Here is a 25742-nt window from a genome sequence, read left to right as displayed (position 1 = left end):
TGCAGAAGAATCCTAAGTGTCCTGCGTCGTTCTTGCTGGCGAGACGGTAGCGCGGGACACACCTCCAAGTTTTACCAGCAAATTCCAATAAGAAACCACAATACAGAATTGGAGTCTAAGTCCAGAGTGGGTCCCCAGGTACTGGTATTGATTGTGTAACCCCCTCTTGTCAATGAGAAGGGCTGAAGCAGCTAGACCGAGGTCCAAAATCAATCTTCAAAAAATCTGCACTGTAGCCTCAGTAACAGGCAATTTGAAGGGCAGAAAAAGAGAGAGAAAAAAGGACAAGAATTTTGCATGGCAATGCCACCAGCGGAGGGAGAATAGACACTCAATCACAGCAGTGGCGAGGAGCCATTTTACCCTCCCCCGAGCCCAGACGGCAGAAGAGTGATGCTAGACCCTCTCTGGGAGCTGCACACTCTGGGAACACAGAGCAAATGTCACGGAACGATAATCTATAACCCAGCCTGCAGAATACCTCTCACCAGCAGCGGGGAAACTGAATCTGAACCAGATGATATTCAGCAATGCAGACATCTGAGCTTAGTGTGCAGTGAAACAAAGCACGATTCTGTGTGTGCCCAGTTACCGAGGCACACACAGCAGTGTAGCCAGTATCTGCAACCAGACTTGTGATGGACCTGCATAAGCATGGCCACCACTCTGAAATGACTTCCCAAAGGCAAGGCTACCGTTCTTAACTGGTCCAGTTAAAGACTTCCTAGAAGGAACCTAAGGGATAGCTCAGTTAACAAACCATGCCTTGAAAAAGCAAGTACCCAAATTCAAACCCTCCTCCCCTTTCTCTTCCTCTTTTTCCCCTCCCTCTTCCTCTGCTTTCCCTCCCCTCTCCATCTTATCCTCCCTCTTCTTCATTTTTTTGAATACATTTTCCCAAAGACTACCTGCTGGACTGGTTTAGTGGTCTCCCCTGACTCAGCCTCCTGAGAGCCGGGAATATTTCAGTTTGTTTGGTTGCATGTCTTCACCATTCTCATTTTCTTCTGCCATCAGCTAGGTCTACCTCATTGCCTCCCTTTGTTCCTTCTTCTATTTGCTTATCCACTTTATTTTTTCTATCTTTCTAATGCCAACTGCTAGTCTTACTATGCTTTGATTCTTTCCATTTATACTCGCAGTAACTAATATTTTCATTAACACAATGTTGTGAGATAATTGTCTATATTCTGTCAATTATATTTTAAATAAATACTGATTGGTCAGTAGCCAAGAAAGAGGTATAGACAGGACAACCAGACAGGAAACAGAGGTGGGTCAATGAGAACAGGAGAATTCTGGGAAGAGGAAAGCTCTTTCTTCAGTTATGACTCATCCACAAAAGAAGTTAGATGTGACTGCCTCACTGAATAAGGTACTGAGCCACGTGGCTAGCATAGACAAGAATAATATAAGTTATAAGAGTTAATAAGAAGCCTGAGCTAATGGGCCAATCAGTTTATAACTAATGTAGACCTCTGTGTGGTTTCTATGGGACTTAATGACTGTGGGAACCGGGCAGGACAGAAAACTCAGACAACAACACAGTACAACCAATGTCCCTTTACTTCCTAAAACTGTTATAGTTGAAGAGCTGTAGAATATGGCATTTAAATAACTTAGGGTTCTGTAGACATGAGACACAATTACTCCTGGCAGCAACTGTCTATTCCCAAGAGAATGTTGAGCACCGAAGACACTCTACTTGGAGCTTGTTTTCTTCTTGGAAAGACTGACCTTTAGGCAAGGAACTGCCCATGCCGTGACCACTGACAAAATGTATGATGTCCAGGCAGGACAAACAGGATAAATGAAAAAAGAGTGTCAAATCTTGCCAAGACAGAGGAAGATGGTTTTGAAAAATTTCTTGCCTCTGAAAATGGTCTGTCAGTTATTCTAGGCCTTAGCCAAAGTTGGTTGTTCCAACATTGCAAATGAGACTTTGGGTGATTGTCCAGGTAGCCAGTTGTCTCTGTCATTTGTTGCACATTTTGGAAGTTGCTTGATTACACTTCCTGCTTACTCAAGTAATATTATTTCCCTTCTCAGATCTTTGATGGGGTTGAAGACTAGATAGCTGAAGTCACTTTCCTCTCATGACTTGACCAAGTTATTTATATACAAGACTTAAACTCATTAAGATAGGATAATTATTGAAACATTAATCATATATTTCTTGTTTAAAATCATTGTTTATGCTGGTTATAATTCTAATTTTTATACCTGATATTTGTTCTGATTGTATATAACTTTGTATTAGGCTTAGAACTTTCTTATTTAAACAAAAAGGGGAGGTGCTGTAGGAATTCCGACTGACAGTAGCCTTTAAGTTACCTGTCTACTTGGGCATGGCCTCATATACTATTTAGGCCACTGTAAATGTGCATCTGGCCTCTTTTCTGGCTGTGGGATTTGGTTACTGTTCCCCGTTCCAGCAGAGGATTGTGATCTGTGAGTCTACCCCTAAATAAATAACCCTCTAATACACTCAATTCTGAACTAGTGTGGGATTTCTTTTAAGCATCCTTCTTCAGGAGATTGTGTAATGGCTTATTACTGTATTTTTGACCTGCCCTTTTATAGTAATTGGTTTGGCTAGCAGTATTCTGTTCTAAGTGTATAACCGGGGATGGGTTCCAGTGCTGAACCCAGTACATCCATTGAGCTATAACTCCAGTCTTGGGGAGAAGACACTTCAACTTTACTATCACCCTGTCCCAAATGAAGATGGTAAATATTGTCCCTGAAAGAATAAGGGTGATTTAAAAATTCAGCCACTGATATAATCTCAGATGTGCAATTACAAATACAAAGTCACAAAATTCTGAAAAGCCAAGGTAACATTAGTTAGTAATCCCACAGGAATGGCTCCTATTATGAGTTAGATGAAGTCTCAGGTGAAAAATTTAATACTGTTTAAATATGCTCAGAGATATAAAAAGGACACGGATTAACTCCTAAATGAAATTCAAAGAGAACACAAAAAATAACTAATAAAATAAGGAAGTTGACACAGGATATGAAAGTGCAATTTAATAGAGATAGGAATACTGAAAAACATGAAATATTGGAAATGAGAAGTTCAATAAGTCAAACAACAACAACAACAAAACAGTTGAAGGACTCATAAATAAAATAGATCTAAGAGAGAATACAATATAAGGACCTGGAGATAAGATCTATGAATTAAAATATTCTTACAATGACACAGATAAATTAATAAAAAAGTACAAACAGGACACATGCTATCTATGTGACAAAGATTAAATACACAAGCTGTGGGTATAAAAGAAGAAGAATTTTATGCTAAGGACAAAGTATTTTCAATAAAACCACATCAGGAAATTTCCTAAATATAGGGAAAGAGGTGCCAATTCAGGTACAGCGGCACGAAAAAGGTGTGACCAGAAAAGAACTTCCTCACAGCATAATACGGTTAAAACACTGAATAGGCATAACAAAAGGTCAAAAGAGAAACACCAAGTCACACAGAAAAACACATCTGACAGAATAAAAGCACTTTTTTTTTTCAACAGAAACTGGAAAAGCAAAGAAAGAAAGAAAGCATGGAGTGATGATCCAGAGCCAACAAACATAACTGCCAGCCCAGATTCTACACACCAACGAGACAGATGGACGTATACAAGAAGCCACAGGGACAAACAAACTGCACTAGATCAGGAGAGAAGAAACACTATTAAAACCTCAGAACAATGACTGAATATGTACCTTTCAACAATTACTATAAATGGTCTCAATTCCTTAATCAAAACTAGCAGAGTGAATTAAGATACAATATCCATAAATTTCTCTGAAAAAAAACATTAACAAAACAAAACACAGCCTTAAGGTAAAAAGATGGAGATAGATATTGGAGGTTGATAGAGAGAGTAAGCACGTGTAGCAGTACTATTCTCTGACAAAATAGACTTCAGGTCTATTAAGAGACATTTAATGAGTTGTTATATATTAATTATTGTAATATTCACCAAGAGGATATCATAATTCTAAACACACAGGCATCAAATATGGATGCACTCAGTTTCATGAATCAAATACTACAGGATGTAAAGATACAGACTGACCTCAACACAATAATAATGGGTGCCTTCAACAGTTGTGCTCACTGATAGACAGAGCATACCAACAAAAATCAACAAAGAAACAGCAGAGTTAAGTGGCATTATAGATCAAATGGACTTAATAGACAGTTATAAATATTTCACCCGAATGTTGAAAAGTAAATATTATCCTCAGCTTTCCATAGAACTGCCACTAGAATAGACCATACTGAAGGACACAAATGTAAATCTTAACAAAATACAGGGAAATTGAAATAATTTCTTATATTATTGTATCTATCTGATCACAGAGGAATAGAGCAAGAAATCAATACACGAGAAACTACAGTATGCTCACAAACTCATTGAGATTGAAGAACACATTATTGAATGATGAAAGGGTCATCAGAGAAATAATAAAAAAAATTTAAATTCCTTTGACCAAATGAAAATGAATATGCAACATACCAGGGCCTGTAGGATATAATCAAAAAGTTCTAAGATGGAAAGAATTTTATAGATACAAGTGATTAAAGAGATCAATGGTCTCAAATGACTAGTTTAATAATATACATTAAAATCTTAATAAAACACGGACGAACTAAACCACAAATTAATGAGACAAAGAAAGAATAATGATCAGGGCAGAAATTAGTGAACTGAAACAATACAAAAAAAAATCAATGGAACAAATTGTTAGCTTTTATTTTGACATGATTAAGATTTGCAGACCCTTAGTGAAACTGACCAAAAGCAATAGAAAAAAGTTTCAAATGAATAAAACTACAAATGAGAAGGAGACACTATAACAGACCAATAAATTCTGATGATTATTGGGACTTAGTAAGAAAATCTGTATTCCAACAGATTAGAAAATATAAAAGAAATGGATATACTTCTAGACATATATGACCCATCAAAATTAAACCAAGATATTATAAACATCTTACACAGATGTGTTTAAAACAACAAGATTAAAGCACTAATAAAATATCTCTCAACTAAAAATGCTTACATCCAAATGAATTCACAGGCCTTCTCCAATTCCCTAAGCATTTCTGGCTATCCAGCGGGGCATCTCCCTGGCTACTGGCTTTCTCTATTTATGCCATACCATCTTGCCCCCAAGTACTTCTTTCCAACTGTGGGGTCCTGAGATCCACCACCTCAGCCTGCTTCAGAGCAGAGGAGATCTGATAGCCAACTCCAGAGCTGAGGGGACCTAAGAAAGGGCCGACCAAGAAAAACCCCCAAGTACACAGTCAGTCACAGCAAAGATTGGACCAAGACACCAAGACTCTCCTAACAACATTTGAAGGAAGAGATGGGCAGGTGCCAATGCAAGAATTCCTTCAACAACCTGGAAAACAACATGATAAAACCAAAATCCAGTGAACATGCAACAGGAAGACTTGAACACCCTAATCCAGAAGAAGTAGAAGAAATCAACTTTAAAAGTAACATCATGAAAATGATAGAGACTCTTAAACAGGATATGAAAAACTCCCTTAAAGAAATGGAAGAGAAGACAAACAAAAGGTTAGAAGAAATTAATAAATTCCTTAAAGATACCCAAGAAAACCAAGAGAAGGCAATCAAACAGGTAAAGGAAGCAGTTCAAGACTTGAAGACCAAAATGGAGGTAATAAAGAAAACACAAACCAAGAGATGGCTAGCTATGGAAATTCTAGGTAAACATATAGGAACGACAGAAACAAGTAAAACCAACAGAATACAAGAGATAGAAGAAAGAATCTCAGACACTGAAGATATTGTAGAGGAAATAAACTCATTGATCACAGAAAGCAGTAAATCCAACAAATTCTTAACACAAAACATCCAGGAAATCAGGGACACCATAAAAAGACCAAACCTAAGAATAATAGGGTTAGAAGAAGTAGAAGAATTACAGATTAAAGGCCCAGAAAATATATTCAACAAAATTATAGAAGAAAACTATCCCAACCTAAGAAGGATAGTCCTACGAAGGTACAAGAGGCGTACAGAACACCAAATAAAGTGAATCAAAAAGAAAAACCATCCCCATGACATATAATAATCAAAATACAAAATATACAGAATAAAGAAAGAATATTAAGAGCTGTAAAGGAAAAGGTCAAGTAACATATAAAGGTGAACCTATCAGAATTACACCTGACTTCTCTACAGAAACCATGAAAGCCAGAAGGTCTTGTATAGATGTGCTACAGACATTAAGAGACCATGGATGCAAGCCTAGACTACCATACCCAGCAAAGCTTTCTTTCACCATTGATGGAGAAATCAAGATATTCCAGGACAAAAACAGATTTAAACAATATGTAGCCACAAGCCCAGCCTTACAGAAAGTACTAGAAGGAAAACCACAACCCAAGGAAGCCAACAACACCCATAATAACACAGACAACTGACGACTCTTCACCAGCACAACTCAAAGAAGGGAAACACAAAAACACTACCACAAAAAAATAGCTGGAGTTAACAACCAATGGTTATTAATGTCACTTAATATCAATGAACTCAATTCACCTATAAAAAGGCACAGGTTAAGAGAATGGATACGAAAACAGGATCCAACATTCTGCTGTTTACAAGAGACACACTTCAACCTCAAAGACAGACACTACCTCAGAGTAAAGGGTTGGGAAAAGGCTTTTCAATCAAATGGACCTAAGAAACAAGCAGGTGTGGCTATACTAATATCTAACAAAATTGACATCAAACTAAAATCAATCAGAAGAGATAGAGAAGGACACTTTATACTCATAACAGGAACAATTCATCAGGATGAAGTCTCAATCCTGAATATCTATGCCCCTAATCTGTATGCCACAAAATTGGAAAATGTAAAAGAAATGGACATTTTTTTAGATAAGTACCATATACCAAAATTAAATCAAGACCAGGTGAACAGTTTAAGTAGACCTATAATTCACGAGGAAATAGACGCTGTCATCAAAAACCTTCCAACCAAAAAAAAAAAACCCATGACCAGATGGTTTTAATGCAAAATTCTGCCAGAACTTCCAAGAAAAGCTAATGCATATACTTCTTAGTGTGTTTCACATAATAGAAACAGAAGAGTCATTGCCAAACTCTTTTTATGAATCTACAGTTACCCTGATACTAAAACAACACAAAGTTTCAACCAAGAAAGAGAATTACAGACCAGTCTCACTCATGAACATCGATGCAAAAATTCTCAATACAGTACTGGCAAACCAAATCCAAGAACACATCAAAAAATTATCCATTATGATCAAGTAGGCTTCATTCCAGAGGTGCAGGGCTGATTCAACATACAAAAATCTATCAATGTAATCCATCATATAAATAAACTGAAAGAAAAAAAACCATATGATCATTTCATTAGATGCTGAAAAAGCATTTGACAAAATTAAACACCCCTTTATGATAAAGGTATTGGAAAAATTAGGGATACAAGGATCATACCTAACTATAATAAAAGCAATATACAGCAAGCCAACAGCTAACATTAAGTTAAATGGAGAGAAACTCAAAGCCATTCCACTAATATCAGGAATAAGACAGGGCTTTCCACTCTTTCCATATCTCTTCAATATAGTGCTTGAAGTTCTAGCAATAGCAATAAGACAACATAAGGAGATCAAAGGGATTTGAATTGGAAAGGAAGAAGTCAAACTTTCTTTATTTGCAGATGATATGATAGTGTACGTAAATGACCCCCAAAATTCTACCAAAGAACTCCTACAGCTGATAAATACCTTCAGTGATGTGGCAGGATACAAGATCAACTCAAAAAAATCAATAGCCCTCCTATACACAAAGGATAAAGAAGTGGAGAGTGAAATCAGAGAAACATCACCTTTTACAATAACCACAAATAGCATAAAGTATCTTGGGGTAACACTAACCAAGAAAGTGAAATATCTATTTGACAAGAACTTTAAGGCTTTGAATAAAGAAATTGAAGAGGATACCAGAAAATGGAAAGATGTCCCATGCTCTTGGATTGGGAGGATCAACGTAGTAAAAATGGCAATTCTACCAAAGGCAATCTATAGATTCAGTGCAATCCTCAACAAAATCCCAACAAAATTCTTCACAGACCATGAGAGAACAATAATCAACTTTATATGGAAAAACAAAAAACCCAGGATAGCCAAAACAATCCTATAAAATAAAGGTACTTCCAGAGACATTACTATTCCTGACTTCAAACTCTATTACAGATCTACAGTAATGAAAACAGCTTGGCATTGGTATAAAAACAGAGACATTGTCCAATGGAATCTAATTAAAGACCCGGACATTAATCCACAAATCTATAAACACCTGATTTTCGACAAAGGAGCTAAAATAATACAATGGAAGAAAGAAAGCTTCTTTAACAAATGGTGCTGGTATAAGTGGATGTTAACCTGTAGAAGAAAATAGATCCATATCTATCACCATGCACAAAACTCAAGTCTAAATGGTTTAAAGACCTCAATATAAATCTGACCACATTGAATCTGATAGAAGAGAAAATGGGAAGTAGACTACAACACAGGAGATGACTTCCTAAATATAATCCCAGTAGCACAGACATTAAGAGCAACAATGAATAAATGGAACCTCCTGAAACTAAGAAGCTTCTGTAAAGCAAAGGACACTGTCATTAAGACAAAAAGCCAACCTACTGATTGGGAGAAGATCTTCACCAACCCCGCATCAGACAAAGGTCTGATCTCCAATATATATAAAGAACTCAAGAAACTAGACTTTAAAATGCTAATTAACCCAATTAAAAAATGGGGTACTGAACTGAACAGAGAATTCTAGACAGAAGAAGTTCAAATGGCCAAAAGACACTTAAGGTCATGCACAACCTCCTTAGCGATCAGGGAAATGCAAATCAAAACCACTTTGAGATACCATCTTACACCTGTCAGAATGACTAAAATCAAAACCACAAATGATAGCCTATGCTGTAGAGGATGTGGAGTAAGGGGAATACTCATCCATTGCTGGTGGGAATGCAAACTTGTGCAGTCACTTTGGAAATCAGTGCGGTGGTTTCTCAGGAAATTGGGAGTCAACCTATCTCAGGATCCAGCAATACCGAAGAATATACCCAAGAGATGCCCTGTCATACTACAAAAGCATTTGTTCAACTATGTTCATAGCAGCACTATTTGTAATAGCCAGAACCTGGAAACAACCTAGATGCCCCTCAATGGAAGAATGGGTAGAGAAAGTGTAGAACATATACACATTACAGTACTACTCAGAGATAAAAAAACAATAACATCTTGAAATTTGCATGCAAATGGATAGACATAGAAAACACTATCCTGAGTGAGATAACCCAGACCCAAAAAGATGAATATGGTATGTACTCACTCATAAGTGGATTCTAGCCATAAACAAAAACCATTGAGCCTATAGTTTGCAATCCTAGAGAGGCTAAATAATAAGGTGAACCCAAAGAAAAACATATATAGATCCTCCTGAAAGTTGGAAGCAGACAACATTGCTGAGCAAAAGTTGGGAGCATGGGGGTGGAGATGAGGTTGGGGGAAGGGGAGAGGGGGAGACAGAACGGAGAAGGGAAGGACTGGGGAGAGCTTGGGGGAGTGGGATGGTTGAGGTGGAGAAAGGGTAGATATGGAAGCAGGGAAGAAGATATCTTAATCAAGGGAGCCATTTTAGGGTTGACAAGAGACTTGGCTCTTGAGAGGATCCCAGGTGTCCACGGAGATGTCCCCAGCTAGGTCCTTGGGCAGTAGAGGAGAGGGTGCCTGAACTGGCCTTGTCCCATAGTCACACGGATGAATATCTCTAATATCACCATAGACGATGGATGGAGATAGAGACAGAGACCCACATCAGAGCACTGGAAGGAGCTTCCAAGGTCCAGTTGAAGAGCAGAAGAAGGGAGAAGATTGGCAAGGAAGTCAGGACCGGATTGGTCCACCCACTGAGACAGTGTGCCTGACCTAATGGGAGCTCACCAAAGTCAGCTGGATTGGGACTGAATGAGCATGGGATCAAACTGGACTCTCTGAATGTGGCTGACAATGGGGGCTGACTGAAAAGCCAATGATAATGGCACTGGGATTTGTTTCTACTGCATGTACTGGCTTTTTGGGATCCTAGTCTATTTGAATGCACACCTTCCAAGGCCTGGATGGAGGGGGGAGGGCCTTGGAATTCCCACAGGGCAGGGTACCCTGCCCTCTCTTAGGACTGGAGGGGAAGAAGGAAGGTGAGTAGGGGAGTGGGAGGGACATGGGAGGAGGGGAGAAAGTAGAAATTTTGAATGGTATTATTTATAAAGCAATAAATTTTTTTAAAAAAAATATTAAAATTGAATGATTAAAAATTCAAACCCAAGTTTATCAAGGAGATTAGCCTATAGTCTTATCTAATTTGGGTATTAGTGTAATGTTGACTTTATAAAGAGTTTTGTTGGTATCTGTTATAATGTCTCTATTTTCATCTCTAGTTTTATTAATTTGTATGTTCTCTCTTTTGTTTGTTTTGTGTAAGGGTTTGTTAAACTTGTTTATCTTTTCTAAAAAAATTAATTTTTTCATTAATCATTTATATTATTTTTTATTTTCTGTTTGTTAATTATTGCCTGAGTCTTTATTTTTTTCATCTTCTAATTTGGCAGTTGGCTTCCTTATTATTTGAAAATTCTAAAAGGACTAATTAAGTTTTTATTTGAGATCTCTGATTTTTTAGTATAGTACCTACGCCTGTTCATTTTCCTCTTGAAATTGCTCAGTGTCCCATAAGCTTTGTATGTTGTTTCAAGCTTCACTAACTATAAGGATTTTAAATTTTCCTTCTGATGTTTTCCAGTGACACATTTAGCATTTAAGGGTACTGTAAAATATGTAACTATGTAAAGATGTGTTACATTTGCTTATGCTGTGGAATATTACTTTAACTCTGGGAAGGTGTGTTTGACATTGTTTTCTGCTGCCCTTGTTTAGTTATAAAGTGATGAGTTGCTGTTTCACCTTGCCTGCCTAAGGCACCTGATGGGTCTAATAAAAGTCAAATGACCAATACTTAGGCAGGGGAGGGATAGGTCAGCTAACAGGCAGAGAGAATAAACAGAAGAGAAGAAAGAAGTGAGAAGGAGAAGAGAATGAGGGAGAAAGAGAGGGAGACGCCCCAGGCCAGTCAGGCAGCTGCCTGCCAGCAGACACTGAGTAGGACATGCAGAAAGAAAAGGTAAAAAGCCCCAAGGCAGAACATAGATAAAGAGAAACAGATCAAAATAAGAGCTGTGACAAGGGCAAGCATTCATAACTAATGAATTAGTCTTCATGTCATGATTTGTGAGCTGGTTGGTGCCCCCCCCCAAAAAAGAGCCTGCTACACAAGGGTGTGTCACTTAACTCCAAAGGTTTGTGGAATTTTGTAGTTTCTTATTATTGATTTATAGTTTTCTTCTCTTATGCTAGATATAATACAAGAAATGATTCCAACTTGTATTTATTAAGACTTGTCTTGTGTCCCCCTATGTCACCTATTTTACAGAAAGTTCAATGAGCTGCTGAGATTCATGTGTATCCTTTTGTGATTGAATGAAGTGTTCTGCAGATGTCAGACCCATCGTTCTAACATTCTTTAACTCAGATGTTTTTCTGTTTTTAATATTATTAAGTCTTTAAAAATTTCATAAAATGTATCTGATCATATTTATATCCCCATATCATTTGTTAATCTATTTTTTGTTGGTATAGCCTGTTGGTATGGGAAGAGTAGGGTATTCAGCTCTCAGCACTCACCAGTCTGGGTCTGTACCTCTGTCAGTGTTTCTTTTATGAAATTGGGTGTCAGCATCCAGGGTATATATGTTTAGAACTGTAATATTATTTTGATATATTTGTGCCCCCCCACTCGGTATGAAGTGAGCTCCATTTTATAAAAACTTACTTTGTTTGATGTTTATTCTGCTAAACATTAGAAAACTAACACCTGCTTTCTTGGAACCTTTGCCGTGAGTTTTTTTTTCTGGTATTTTTTTATTTTTTTTAATTGATTTTTATTGAGATCTACATTTTCCTCTGCTCTCCTCCCTGCCTCTCCCCTCCCCTTCAACCCTCTCCCAAGATCCCCATGCTCCCGATTTACTCAGGAGATCTTGTCTTTTTCTATATCCCATATAGATTAGATCTATGTATGTCTCTCTTAGGGTCCTCATTGTTGTCTAGGTTCTCTGGGATTGTGATTTGTGGGCTGGTTTTCTTTGTTTATGTTTAAAAACCACTTATGAGTGAGTCCATGTGATAATTGTCTTTCTGGGTCTGGGTTACCTCACTCAAAATGATGTTTTCTAGCTCTATCCATTTGCCTGCAAAATTCAAGATGTTATATTTTGCTGCTGTGTAATACTTTGTGTTAATGTACCACATTTTCCTTATCCATTCTTCAAGTCCAAATGGATCAACGACCTCAACATAAATCCAGCCACACTGAACCTTATAGAAGAGAAAGTGGGAAGTACACTTGAATGTACTGGCACAGGAGACCACTTCCTAAATAGAACCCCAGCAGCACAGATAGTGAAAGAAACAATTAATAAATGGAACCTCCTAAAACTGAAGAGCTTCTGTAAAGCAAAGGACACGGTCAATGAGACAAAACAGTAGCCTACAGAATGGAAAAAAATCTTCACTAACCCACTCAGACAAAGGTCTGATCTCCAAAATATACAAAGAACTCAAGAAATTGGTCATCAAAAGAACACATAATTCAATAAAAAAAAAATCCAGTACAGACCTAAACAGAGAACTCTCACCAGAGGAATCTAAAATGACTGAAAGACACTTAAGGAAATGCTCAACATCCTTAGTCATTAGAGAAATGCAAATCAAAATAACTCTGAGATTCCATCTTACAGCAGTAAGAATGGCCAAGATCAAAAATATAGATGACAACTTATGCTGGAGAGGTTATGGGGTAAAGGGAACACTCCTGCATCGCTGGCAAGAATGCAAGCTGGTACAACCCCTTTGGATGTCAGAATGGTGATTTCTCAGAAAATTAGGAACCAACCTTCCTCAAGACCCAGAAATGCCACTTTTGGGTATATATCCAAAGGATGCTCAATCGTGCCACAAGGACATGTGCTCAACTATGTTCATAGCAGCATTGTTTGTCATAGCCAGAACCTAGAAACAACCTAAATGCCCCTCGGCTGATGAATGGATAAGGAAAATGTGATACACTTATACAATGGAGTATAAATTACACAGCAGCAAAATACAACATCTTGAATTTTGCAGGCAAATGGGTGGAGCTAGAAAACACCAATTTGAGGGAGGTAACCCAGACCCAGAAAGACAATTATCACATATATTCACTCATAAGTGGTTTTAAAACATAAACAAAGAAAACCAGCCCGCAAATCACAATCCCAGAGAATCTAGACAACAATGAGGACACTAAGAGAGACATACATAGATCTAATCTACATGGGAAGTAGAAAAAGACAAGATCTCTAGAGTAAATCGGGAGCATGGGGATCTTGAGAGAGGGTTGAAGGGGAGGGGAGAGGTAGGGAGGGGAGCAAAGAAAATGTAGATCTCAATAAAAAAAAATTTGAAAAAGGGTAAAAAAAAAATCCTCCTGTCTCTACCTCCCACACTGCTGGTGTGTATGACCATGCCCAGTATTTCAAACAGTGTCCAAACTCAAGTCCTCATGCTTGCTTTTCAAATGCTGTTACCCACTGAGCCATATTTCCAGACCAGAAATCCCGTAATTAATCACACCTGATACTCTGAGTGCTCTTATTAGAAGAATTCAGACTATTAACTTTCAAAGCTATTATTGAACAATATGTGTTCATTCCTGTGGTTTTGTTGATTTTATGTGTCTGGTGGTTTTGTGTTCTTCTCTTGCCTTCCCTTGCCTAGCATGGGTAGATGTGTTTACCTTTTGTTTCGGTTTGAAGAAATTCCTTCATCACCTGTAGTACTGGCTTGGTGGTCATTGATTCCTTCAGTTTGTGTTTATTAGGGGTTTTGTCCTCCATAAGTTATGACAGACAGAATAAAAATGTTGGTATATGTAATACAGACACACACACACACACACACACACACACACACACACACACACACACACACATTGAAACAGACAGGTCTACAAACAAAACTTTTCCAGTATGCTTAGTGTTACCTATATGTATACAATTTCAGGACTAATTATTGGGTATTGGGTAATCAATTAGGGGAGGTGTCCTTGGGGAAGACTGTTTATACATATCTCAGCATTCCTTAGTTAACTGTAATTCTTTGTCTCTAAGGGCGGGGCCCATGATATTTCTCTTTTCCATGTTAGTGTATCTGTGAACATTCTCTGACTCTTGCTCAGGTCCTGTTTAGGCAGCCATGTATTTGAGATATCTTGGGTGAAACCTCCCTGCTATTTGCATAGCACAATCTCACAACATAGTTCCTGGTTCTCGGGCTCTCACATTTTCCCCACCGCTCCCTTCCATGGTGGTCCCTGAGTCATAGGTATAGGAGTTGTGCTGTAGATGTACCAACTGGTGCCAGATACCTCAGGATCCCTGCATTCTCACCAGTTGGGATTTTCTGTAATGGTCTCTGTATAACAGACAATTTGCTGGATAAAGTAATCCAGAGTATTGTAGCTGAATATTATTTAAATTCTTATCCCTGTTATTTGTTTGCTTCTTGTTCTTTGTAAATTACTTGGTTTATTGATATCTGTACAGAGTTAATCAGGAGCAGCCATTACCCAAAAGGAAGAGCCACCCTTCTGGTGAATGGGTCTTTCTTGAGTCTGATATAAACCAGGAGATCATTAGTGGAGCCTAACTGAATTGAACACCAACACCAAGGTGGGAGAGACCCTGGAATTTGGCTTTAAGACACAAGTGGCTGCTGGCAGTCAGGCATTACTAAACTTGGGCCTGGGAAGTTTGCTATTTGGCAAAACATACCTCATTGCAGGTTCCTTCCTTTCAAATTCCTTTACTACAATCCTGCCCACTTCAGAAAACCTTAGCCCTCATTTCTGCCATCTCTACTCAGAAAGACAACGGCTCTCTGCTGGGACTTACTTCTTGCACTGTAGTTTGGAAAAAGACATCAGGCAGAAGGCTGGTGTGGTTATATAGTTCAAGCTACATAGTCCCGTCCCACCCCATCACCTGGGCAATCACAGTCCTGCACTGTCTCTTGCCCAGTGATGAAAAATGGTAGGTTCATTTGGCTTGGTAAGTTTCAGAATTCGATCATAGTAAGATCCCAATTCCTCCATCATGTCAGAGTCATAACCCTTCACACAGGTGAATGTCCTGCAGATAAACTCACGCTTCAGCCACAGAAATATGAAAAATAAAAATATTAGTCAAAACCATTATAGAATATAACACCTATTTTTCCTGACATTTAAAATCAGGTAGTAAATACTATTTAATCTTTATTAAGAATTTAGTCATAATTATACATAAAATTTTTTTGTGCTAGATAGACTAACAGCAGTGAGAGTTGTTCGAAACGAAGGGAGCAAGTGTGAACCTTGTGTGTGATCTGACACAAACAGAAGCAGAAAAGTAATGAGCATCCAGGGTTTCAAGAAAAAGCTAGAGAAGGAGGCCTGGAAAGCAGTAAGAAGGCGACGGGAAACGTAGCAGAATTGAAAACGGAAAAGCAGAACAGAGAAAGGACAAGCTTACTCATCTTCAATCCCAGATCCCAGGACGGGGGTGAAAGGGCCGAGGGACACACAGGGACAGGGAGGAGTAAGCAGGGAAGTGCCAGTTACCTCTGGCAGTAGCTTATCACTGACAGTGGAACTGAGGGCTATGACTTCATTTTAGGGAACCGGCTGGTCTAGGGATGACTGCTCTGCTCCAAAGAAGGAAGTCCTCTTGGGGCTCTGCAAACTGCTAAAGCAGCCCCCTTTAGACGCGATCTCGCCTTAGAGCTGTGCTCCTCAACCTTCCTGATGCTGCGATCCTTTAATACAGTTCCTCATGTTGTGGTGACCCCCAATCATAAAATTTTCATGGCTATTCATAACTTAATTTTGCTTCTGTTATGAATCATAATATAAATATCTGATATACAATCCCTGTGAAATGACCATTTGACCCCCACAGGGGTCATGACTCACAGGTTGAGAATCACTGACTTGAGGCTAGCATGTACCTTGGTACCTCCAGAGACCCTAGCTGGTGCATACCTTACTGGGCAGAAGACGATCTCCTCAGCATCCTGCTATTTCAGCTACTGTAGCTCAAGCCAGGGCTTCACTTGCACGGGCTCATCAGGACCCACAAAGTCTCTTTCCCAAACTGTATCTTTATGAATGCAGCTGCTGCTGAAAAATCTCAGCCAAACTGCATCTGTCCATCAGGTGGGGGGAAAGGTACAAGGTGCATCGTGAGAAATGAGTTCCAGTGGCTCCGATTCTTCACATCACCTGTACTTCACATCACTTGTACTTCACATCACCTGTACTCGCCCAGAAGAGACTAGGGACAATCTCCTTCTCGTCTGTGACCTTGGATATAGCTGCTCACACAAAAGCCATAGAATTGTTTGTCCCTGTGTGCCAGGGCAAGGTATGATCTATATTCTTAGACCCCCCAGGACTGTGGCTACCAATGCCACAAATGTCCACATCAGTGCTTTTCTTGTGCTTCTTAGGGACATACTCATACAGTATATATTCATATTTTGTTGTATGCATAAAAGAAATTATCAAAGTGAGGTCTTCCTCTTCAGCTAACCCAATATAGCTAATGCTTCAAAGACATGCCCAGAGACTTATTTTCATGATGATTACCGATCTTGCCAAATTGATAATTAATATTAATAATCATAGTAGGGAAGGTATTTATAATGTTCGAAACTCCAGGAATATGAATACTGGTATCCTAGCCCAAATAGTTCCTTATGTGTAGCAGGAGACCCAGGGAAGGCAGCCCCACAACACCCAGACTTAGTTGCATAACAGCTAAAAGCCCTGTGCCTGTACATGCGTTTGTCACTTTGGACCTTCCTAGGTTGTGTAGATATCTCAGATGAATATAAGCAACTGACAGACCCATAAACTGCCACAACTGTCCCCATAGGATGAAGGAAGGTTCTGTTCATGTTCCCACAGCTTTGAGTTCATGGTTATCAGAACCACAAATCCCCAGCACTAATTTGTGCTAATTCGTGAAATGAGTGTGGGAGGTTCTATTCAGTTTTATGGTTCCAAGTCCCTTGGTGCTAATACTACAGCCACAATAATCTTAGTTAATCCTGAGAGTCATGAGCAAAGTCTCTTTTGCATGCTGCGGCTTAGGAACCATGGGTCTGATACCATAATTCTTAGCATCTTTGCATGCCATTAAGGACTTAGGGTAGCGCTTTTCCTATCTCATACCACTGTTAATATGAAAACTATTGCCATAGTCTCATTGCTATCAATGCTAGGTTCAATGAGGCCTGAGGATACACCGCTTTGGAAGCCATGTTCATTGTAAAGTTGTAAATTACTGTCATTAATCGTTGGATCCTAGACTGTTAACTCATAGACACTGCTGACATCAATCAAAGAGGAATAAATCACAGAGACTACACCTTTTGAGTTCCTCTAAAATTATACCCAAAGCACCCATCTAACTGACATCCTGTAGGACACCTGAGTCTTTTCCTATAATTGCTATTCTATAAAATTGACAGAGGTGTATGTTATATTAGATATGCAGACATCGGTGAAGACGGGTACAACAGACATCGAAAAGAAAATACACTTCCATGTGAAGAACAACAACTGTCAAAAAATAGATTTTGAAGGGAATTTATTCCATGACTTAAAAAAATGAAAACTAATGATGCTAAGTCTGTGATATCAAGACGGTACAAAGAAATGTGAAAATAATTCAGGATATGATTGAAAGTTCATCCAAGAGACAGAAATCGTAAAAAATAACAAAAGTAGAAATCTTGAAGCTAAAAACTTTAATGAATAAATAATACAACAAAAAACTGCAAGCAACTGGAACAAGTAAAAGAAATATATTTAGTCTGCTCTAACTCTAGACCTGGGCTGCTCTTAGCCTTGATCAGAAAAGCTTCTTTTGGCAGAGGGCAGCAGTCAATGCAGAGACTCATTACCTGTAGTGGCATTTCATTTGTGTTTAATAAATAAAATTTGCCTAAAGACCAGAGGGTAAAACAGTCCCATTGGTCAGGCTTACAGACCAGGCAGTGGTAACACACACCTTTAGTCCCAGTAGTCACACTAGTTGCTATAGAAACCGGACGGTGCATACCCTTAATCCCAGCCCAAGAGAGGATGATGAAACAGAGGACACAGCTCTCAGATTCAGTCTCTTTCTGAGATTCCTGGAGGCCGGATCACCATTTTTGGACTGAGGTCGAGGTAAGAACCAGTGACAGGTTGCTTTGCTTTTTTGATCTTCAAGTTGAACCCCAATTTTTGTCTCTGAGTTTTTATTAGTTGTGCTTCATTAACCCATAACTCAAAGTGCTCAGAACAAGAGATTGAGGACTCATTCCTAAATGTGACATCGTTATCAACCTCTTAACCCCTGACGAGGCTCAAAGAAGAGCACAAAAGAGGAGGTGGGACTGAGTGTAAGAGCTGGGGGTTGGGAAGCAATGCCGGGAAACACTGTTTTCCAGATATGATGTAGTGATTGCATTCATGAGCTCATCAGCTGTGCTTACCCCCACAAGACCTACAAAAGATCAAACTAGCCAAAATTCCTACATCTTCGGGAGAAGTGATTTTGGGCTCCACTTCCCACTGAGGAACTCTTGGCAATTGGTAGCTTCTTAAAGAAGAGTCATTTTTCTTTAAGGGTGTGGTTTTTGTTAGGTTTTCTATGCTCCAATGGATATTCCCACAGCTTTTCATATATGGATGGTAATAACTGCATCTTGTGGGTTATCAAAAAACAAAGAAGACATGAAACTATGAATGGGGGTATGTTAGGAGGCATTTGAGAGGAATTAAAGAGGGAAGAGGAGTATATAGTCATATTTTGTATATACATTTGTATAAATGTATAAAATTTCCAAGGAATTAAATAATAAAAAATAATTTTTAAACTTCAAGGCAGGTCATTTATCATTTGTATTAATCCAGTTACACAAAAGGAAAGAAAGGAAGGGGAAAAAATTAAGAATAATGAAGGCAGCTTATGAGATTTGAGACACCACTAAAAATAACAAATGTTCATATTAGAGAAATTCAGAAAGTGAAGAAGACATTGAAAAAATATTTCATGAAATAATAGCTTAAATATTCTCAAGTTTTCAACCAAATAGACTAACCTACTTTGTCATACACAGTCATAATATCACTGTCACAACTTATCACAGAGCAAAGAAAATATAAGAAAAGGTTGTCAAGCCACTGTATTAGATCAGACACCACCGGCCAGAAAGGCATGGGATGATAGCATTCACAATACTAAATGGAAAAAAAATGATACAAAACCAAGAATACTATATTCAGCAGAATTGTCCTTCTAAAAATGAAAGAGAAATAAAGTGTTTCTCACTTTACTTTTTGAGTCTATAAAAAGTACTTAAGGCATTCTAAATTAAACAAAATGATACAAGAAAACTAAAATAACCCCCTGTAACCTATCAAACACTGGGGATTTAAGCTGGATTTTAACAGCATAAACAGCAGAGAGCCTACAAACTCATGGAAACTGAACAACCGCTGGATCAAGACAGAAATTACAGATTTCCTAGAATCCAGTGAAAATGAATGCACAACATACTCAAACCTATGGGACGCAATGAACGGAAAGAGGGAAGTTCATAGCACTAAATGTCTACATACAGAAATGGGAGAGAGCTCACACTAGCAACTTAGTGGCACACTTGAAAGTTCTAGAACAAAAAGAAGCAAACACACACAGGAGGAAATAATCAAACTCAGGGATAAAAATCAATAAAATAGAAACAAAGAGAACAATACAAAGAATCAATGAAATAAAACAGAGTTGGTTCTTTGAGAAAATCAGCAAAATAGACAAACTGTTATCTAAAATAGCCAAAAGGCAGAGAGAGAATATACAAATTAACAAATCAGAAACAGGAGGACATAACAACAGACACTGAAGAAATCTGAAGAATTATTAGGTCATACCTCAAAAACCCTTACTCTGCAACTTGGAAAATCTAAAAGAAATGGACAAGTTTTTTGATAGATACCACTTACCAAACTTAAATCAAGACCAGATAAGCAATTTAAATAAATCTGTATCCCTAAGGAAATACACACAGTCATTTAAAGTCTCCCAACCAAAAAAAGTCAAAGGCCAGATTGTTTCAGCACAGGATTCTACCAGACTTTCAAAAAAAAAACCCTAATACCAATATTCCTTAGATTGTTTCACACAGTAGAAACAAAAGTAACATTGCCAATTCATTTTATGTTGCTACAGTTACCCTGATACCCAAACCACACAAAGACTCAACAAAGAAAGAGAATTACAGACCAGTCTCACTCATGAACATAGAGGCAAAAATACTCAATAAAATAGTCAAATCAAGTAGGTTTCATTCCAGAGATGCAGGATGGTTCAACATATAAAAAAAATCTGTCAATGTATATCACCAAATAAAAAAACCAAAAGGAAAAATTATCTCATTAAACGCTGAAAAAGCCTTTGACAAAATCCAACACTCCATCATCTTTTTTTTTTTGTTTTTTTGGAGAAATAAGGAATACAAGGGACATACCTAAAGATAATAAAAGCAATTTACAGCAAGCTCATATCCAACTTCAGATTAAATGCAGAGAAACTCAAAGCAGTTCCACTAAAACCAGGAACAAGACAAGACTATCCACTCTCTCCATATCTGTTTAATATTGCACTTGACATTCTAGCTAGAGCAATAACACAACTAAAGGAAATCAAAAGAGTACAAATAGGAAACAAAAAAACCAAAGTATCATTATTGCCAGATGATATGACCATATACATAAGCAACCCACAAACTTCTACCAGGGAACTCTTGCAGTTGATAAACACCTTCAGTGAAGTGACTGGATACAAGATTAACTCAAAATGAAATAAAACAGTATCCCTCCTATATACAAAAAGCAAATAGCATGAGAAAATAATAAGTGAAAAAATGCCCTTCACAATAACCACAAATAATACAAAATATCTTGGGGTAACAATAACCAAGCAAGTGAAAGACCTGTATGACAAGAACTTCAAACCTTTGAAGGAAGAAATTGGAGAAGAAATCGAAAGATGGAAAGATCTCCCATGCTCATGAGCCAGTAGGAATAACATAGTAAAAATGCTCACCTTACCAAAAGTAATCTACAGATTAAATACAATCCCCATTAAAATTCCAACACAACTCTTTACAAACTTGGAAAGAACAATATTCGACTTCATATGGCAAAACAAAAAAAAACCCAAGATAGGTAAAATAATCCTGTACAACAAAGAACTTCAGAGGTATCACCATTCCTGATTTCAAGCTCGATTACGTAGCCATAGTAATAAAAACCATGTGGTACTGGCATAAAAACAAGTTGCTCAAATTCAAGATCCAGTTATAAATCTACACAGCTATAGACATCTAATTTCTGAAAAGGAAGCCAAAATTATACAGTGGGGAAAAAAGTATCTTCAACACATGGTGCTGGCATAACTGTGTGGTGGTATGTAGAAGAATGCAAATTGATCCATATCTATCACCTGCACAAAACTCAAATCCAAGTGGATCAAAGACCCCAACATAAAACCAGTTACACTGAACCTGATGGAAGAAAATATGGGGAGTAGCCTTGGCAGAAGACACAACTTTTCTGAATAGAACACAGATAGCACAGGTACTAAGATCATCAATTAATAAACGTGACTTTCTGAAATTGAGAAGCTTCTGTAAGGCAAAGGACACCACCAACAGGACAAAACAGTATCCTACAAAATGGGAAAAGATCTTCACCAGCTCCGTATTTGACAGAGGACTAATTTCCAAAATATATAAAGAACTCACGAAACTAGACATCAACAAGATAAAAAAATCCAACTAAAATATGGGGCAGAGATCTAAATAGAGTTCTCAACAGATGAATCTCAAATGGCCCAGAATCACTTAAAGAACTTTTCACCCCCCCCAAAAAAAAAATTGTTCACCATCCTTAGCCTTCAGGAAAATATTAATCAAAATGACTCTAAGATTCCATCTTAGACTTGTCAGAGTGGCTAAGATCAAAAACACAAAGTGACTGTTCGTGATGTTGAAGGATGCAGAGCAAGGGGAACACTCCTCCATTGCTGGTGGGAGTTCAAACTTGTACAACCACTTTGGAAAACAATGTGGCAGCATTTCAGAACCTAGATATACCAATCCTAGGCATATACCCAAAGGATGCTCCATCCTAACACAAGGATGCTTGCTCAACTATATTTATAACAGCATTATTCATGATAACTAGAAACTGTAAACAACCAAGATGCCCCTCAACTGATGAAAATGTGTTACATTTACACAATGGAATATTATCCAGATGTTAAAAAAAATGATATCTTGAAATTTTCAGGCAAATGTGTGAAGCTAGGAAAAATTCATCCTGAGTGAGGTAACTCAGATCCAGAAAGACAAACATGGTGTGTGTGTATTCACTTATAAGTTAATTAGTTATAAAGTGAAGGACCCCAACTCGTTTTAACCACAATTATACCGTTTAGCTTAATTCAGGGCCTCCGGAATGCTGAACAAATAACAAGCTCAGGGCCTCCGGAATGCTAAGCAAAGACACCTGAGATTAGAGCAAGGACAGCCTTATCTGGCTGCAAGACAGGGATTTATGGACTGGCCATAGAAACAAAGAAAGAGAGGATTGCGAGGCCTGAGTCACGTATAAAGCGGGGCTCTCACGAGTCAGGGGCTGTGCAATCAGACATCTAGTCGCCAGCCAGGAAAGGGGGGCAGGATAAGAGAAACAGTAAACCGCTGAATAGTCCCCTCATTGTTATTTAGGTTAAAAATTTACCACCCTGCATCTTGCTTCTGTAAACCTCGCTTTTTGCTCTCCTATAAGAACCCCTCACCCCCAACCTGCAGGCACGCAAGTCCTCCGAGAGACTTGTCGCCCCAGGTACCTGCGTATCCAATAAACCTCCTGCTGTTTGCATCCAGCTGCGTGTTTTCGACTGATCTTTGGGTACGCAGTCTCTACCGAAGGAAGACGCCCACGGGAGTCTTTCAAAAGTATATTAGTTGTAAAGGATAATTGTGCTATAATCCACAGACCTGGTGATACTAAGTAACAAGGAGTGCTCTTGGGGGAACACAAGAATCTCACTTGTAAGAGAAAATAGAAGAGACATGGCAGGTGGACAGATGGGGGTTGGGGGATAAGAACAAGAGGAATCAGGTAAGGGGGAGGATGGAGAGAGTACTGAGAGAGACTACTGGAATTGGGGGCATCTTGGAGACAAGCAAGAACCCTAGTGTACTGGAAACACCCATAGCTCAGACTCTTAGAAATGGGGGATATGGAACCAGAACTGGCCATCTTCTGTAACCAGGCAAGACTTTCAGTGGACAGATACAGACACAGCCACAAAATCTTCCACCTACAATTTGTCTAGATGTGCTTGTGTAAAGGTGGCACAGAAATTGTGGGAGTTGCCGGTAAATGACTGGTCCAGTCTAAGACCCGTGCCATGGGAGGGAGGCCATCCCTTGTAGGTACACAGGTCTTTCCCCTGCTTCCTGGCAATTCGCAGGGCCGTTTGACCTCTGGCTCCCTGGAGATTCTGCACTAGCACTGGCTTGAGGGGATAGCTTAGGAAGAATTTGGCTCTCTTTGTTATGGTGATTCACCTGTAATCAAGGTTCTAGCAGTGGGCCCCACACGCCTGGCCCCTCCCAGCTGATTCTGCCTGAGGCGACAGGCACCTGTAATCTTTTCCTGCTCCTGATGGAAGGAGGCCTTGCCCTTTTGAACCCCCTTGCCCACTGGTATAAATACCCGACTTGAGTTTAATAAAGTGGCCATTTACTCTTTGGTAAGTGAGCAAGGTCTCTTGTGTGTGTCTGTTTTAACCCTCAGGACAATCGTCCATTCTCGTGGACTTGAGTTCGGGAAAGCGCGCACCTGGATCGGGTGTGGGTATCCACAGAAAAGGCGGGGTCCTACAATCCCTGACACTGTCTGGAGGATCAGGACCCAGAGGCTGCATAGCCCAGAGACCAAGGACAGAACCAAACCCTCATGACAAAAGAAAAAGGTCAGTGAAATGATTCCTAATGATATTCTGCTATATTCATAGATTGGTACCCAGCCCAATGGTCATCAGAAAGGTTTCATTGGCAACTGAAGGAAACAGATGCAGAGAACCACAGCCAGACATTAGGCAGAGCTTGGGGAATCCTGTGGAAGAGGGGAAGGGATGGTAGGAACCAGAGGGGTCAAGGACACCACAGAAAAGCCCAAAGAAATAAACAAACTGGGCTCATAGGGGCCGGGACTGAACAGAGAAACATGAAACCTGTGTGGTACTGATGTATGCCCTCTGCTAATAGTCACAGGGTGTAGTTTGGTGTTCTTGTGGCACTGTTTGCCTGCTTTGTGACCCTCATTCTGGATTGTTTTATTCAGCCTTAATTTGAGGGGAGGTGCCAATTTTTTTGCTACAACTTGTTATGCCATGCTTATTTGATATCTGTGGGAGGTCTGTCCTATTCTGGAGAGAAAAGGAGAAGTGGGGGGGCAGATGAGTGGTTGGGGGTAGGGACTAGGAGAAGAGGGAAGGGAACCTGTGGTTGGCATGTAAAAAATATAAAAAATAGTTGGATTGTGGTGGAGTATTCTTTTTCTCCCAGTGCTTGGGAGGCAGAGGCTGGCAGATCTCTGAGTTCAAGGCCAGCCTGGTCTATGGAATGAGTTTAAGAACACCTGGAGCTACACGGAGAAATTCTGTCTCAAAAAAAAACTATACTAAACTAATAAAAAATAATGTGTGAGGTACAAAGGAAAAGAATTATAAAATGTCAAGTTGAATGTAATGAATAAAATAAGAAGTTCCCAATCTTTCAGTAAACATCCTTGAATGCAGATAGGTTTAATACTAGTCTAATGGCATACACTGAGTGAATGAACAAACAGATTCAATTACATGCTTCCTACAATAAGCATATTTGATTCCTAAAGATACACATAGACTAAAAGTGAAGAATTGAAATAGATATGTTATGTAAGCAGTAGGTAAAGAAAGCTTTAAATAAAAAACTCTAAAATGACTAAAAGAAAGCCATTGTATATTGATAAGAGGACAAATTCAGCAAGAAAACATGTAGTCATTTAAATATGAGAAACAAGTATTATTGAATATAAAGGGAGACATAGATTCCAATGCAATAGTAGTTTAGACCAGCCTGGGATACATGGTGTGGTCGTGTTTCAAAGACTGAGGGAAGGGACTTGGAAAACAGCTCAGTGAAGTAAGTACTCGTTTGACATGAATGGGATCCTGAATTTAATTCTCATCACTGTAACAAAATAAAAAAAAACCCTCTAGATCCTATTCCCAAGGACTATGAAATACAAAGATAAAAAATTCACAATAAAATGCTGGCAAACAGGATTAAAAAGCCTATCTACAAGTTTGAATACCACGATTAAGTGACATTTACATCAGAAATG

This window comes from Myodes glareolus, chromosome 3, assembly GCF_982192425.1.
Source record: "Myodes glareolus chromosome 3, mMyoGla1.1, whole genome shotgun sequence".
In the NCBI taxonomy this organism is placed as follows: Eukaryota; Metazoa; Chordata; class Mammalia; order Rodentia; family Cricetidae; genus Myodes; species Myodes glareolus.
The sequence above is the reverse complement of the archived record's forward strand: the minus strand, read 5'-3'. Positions refer to the sequence as shown.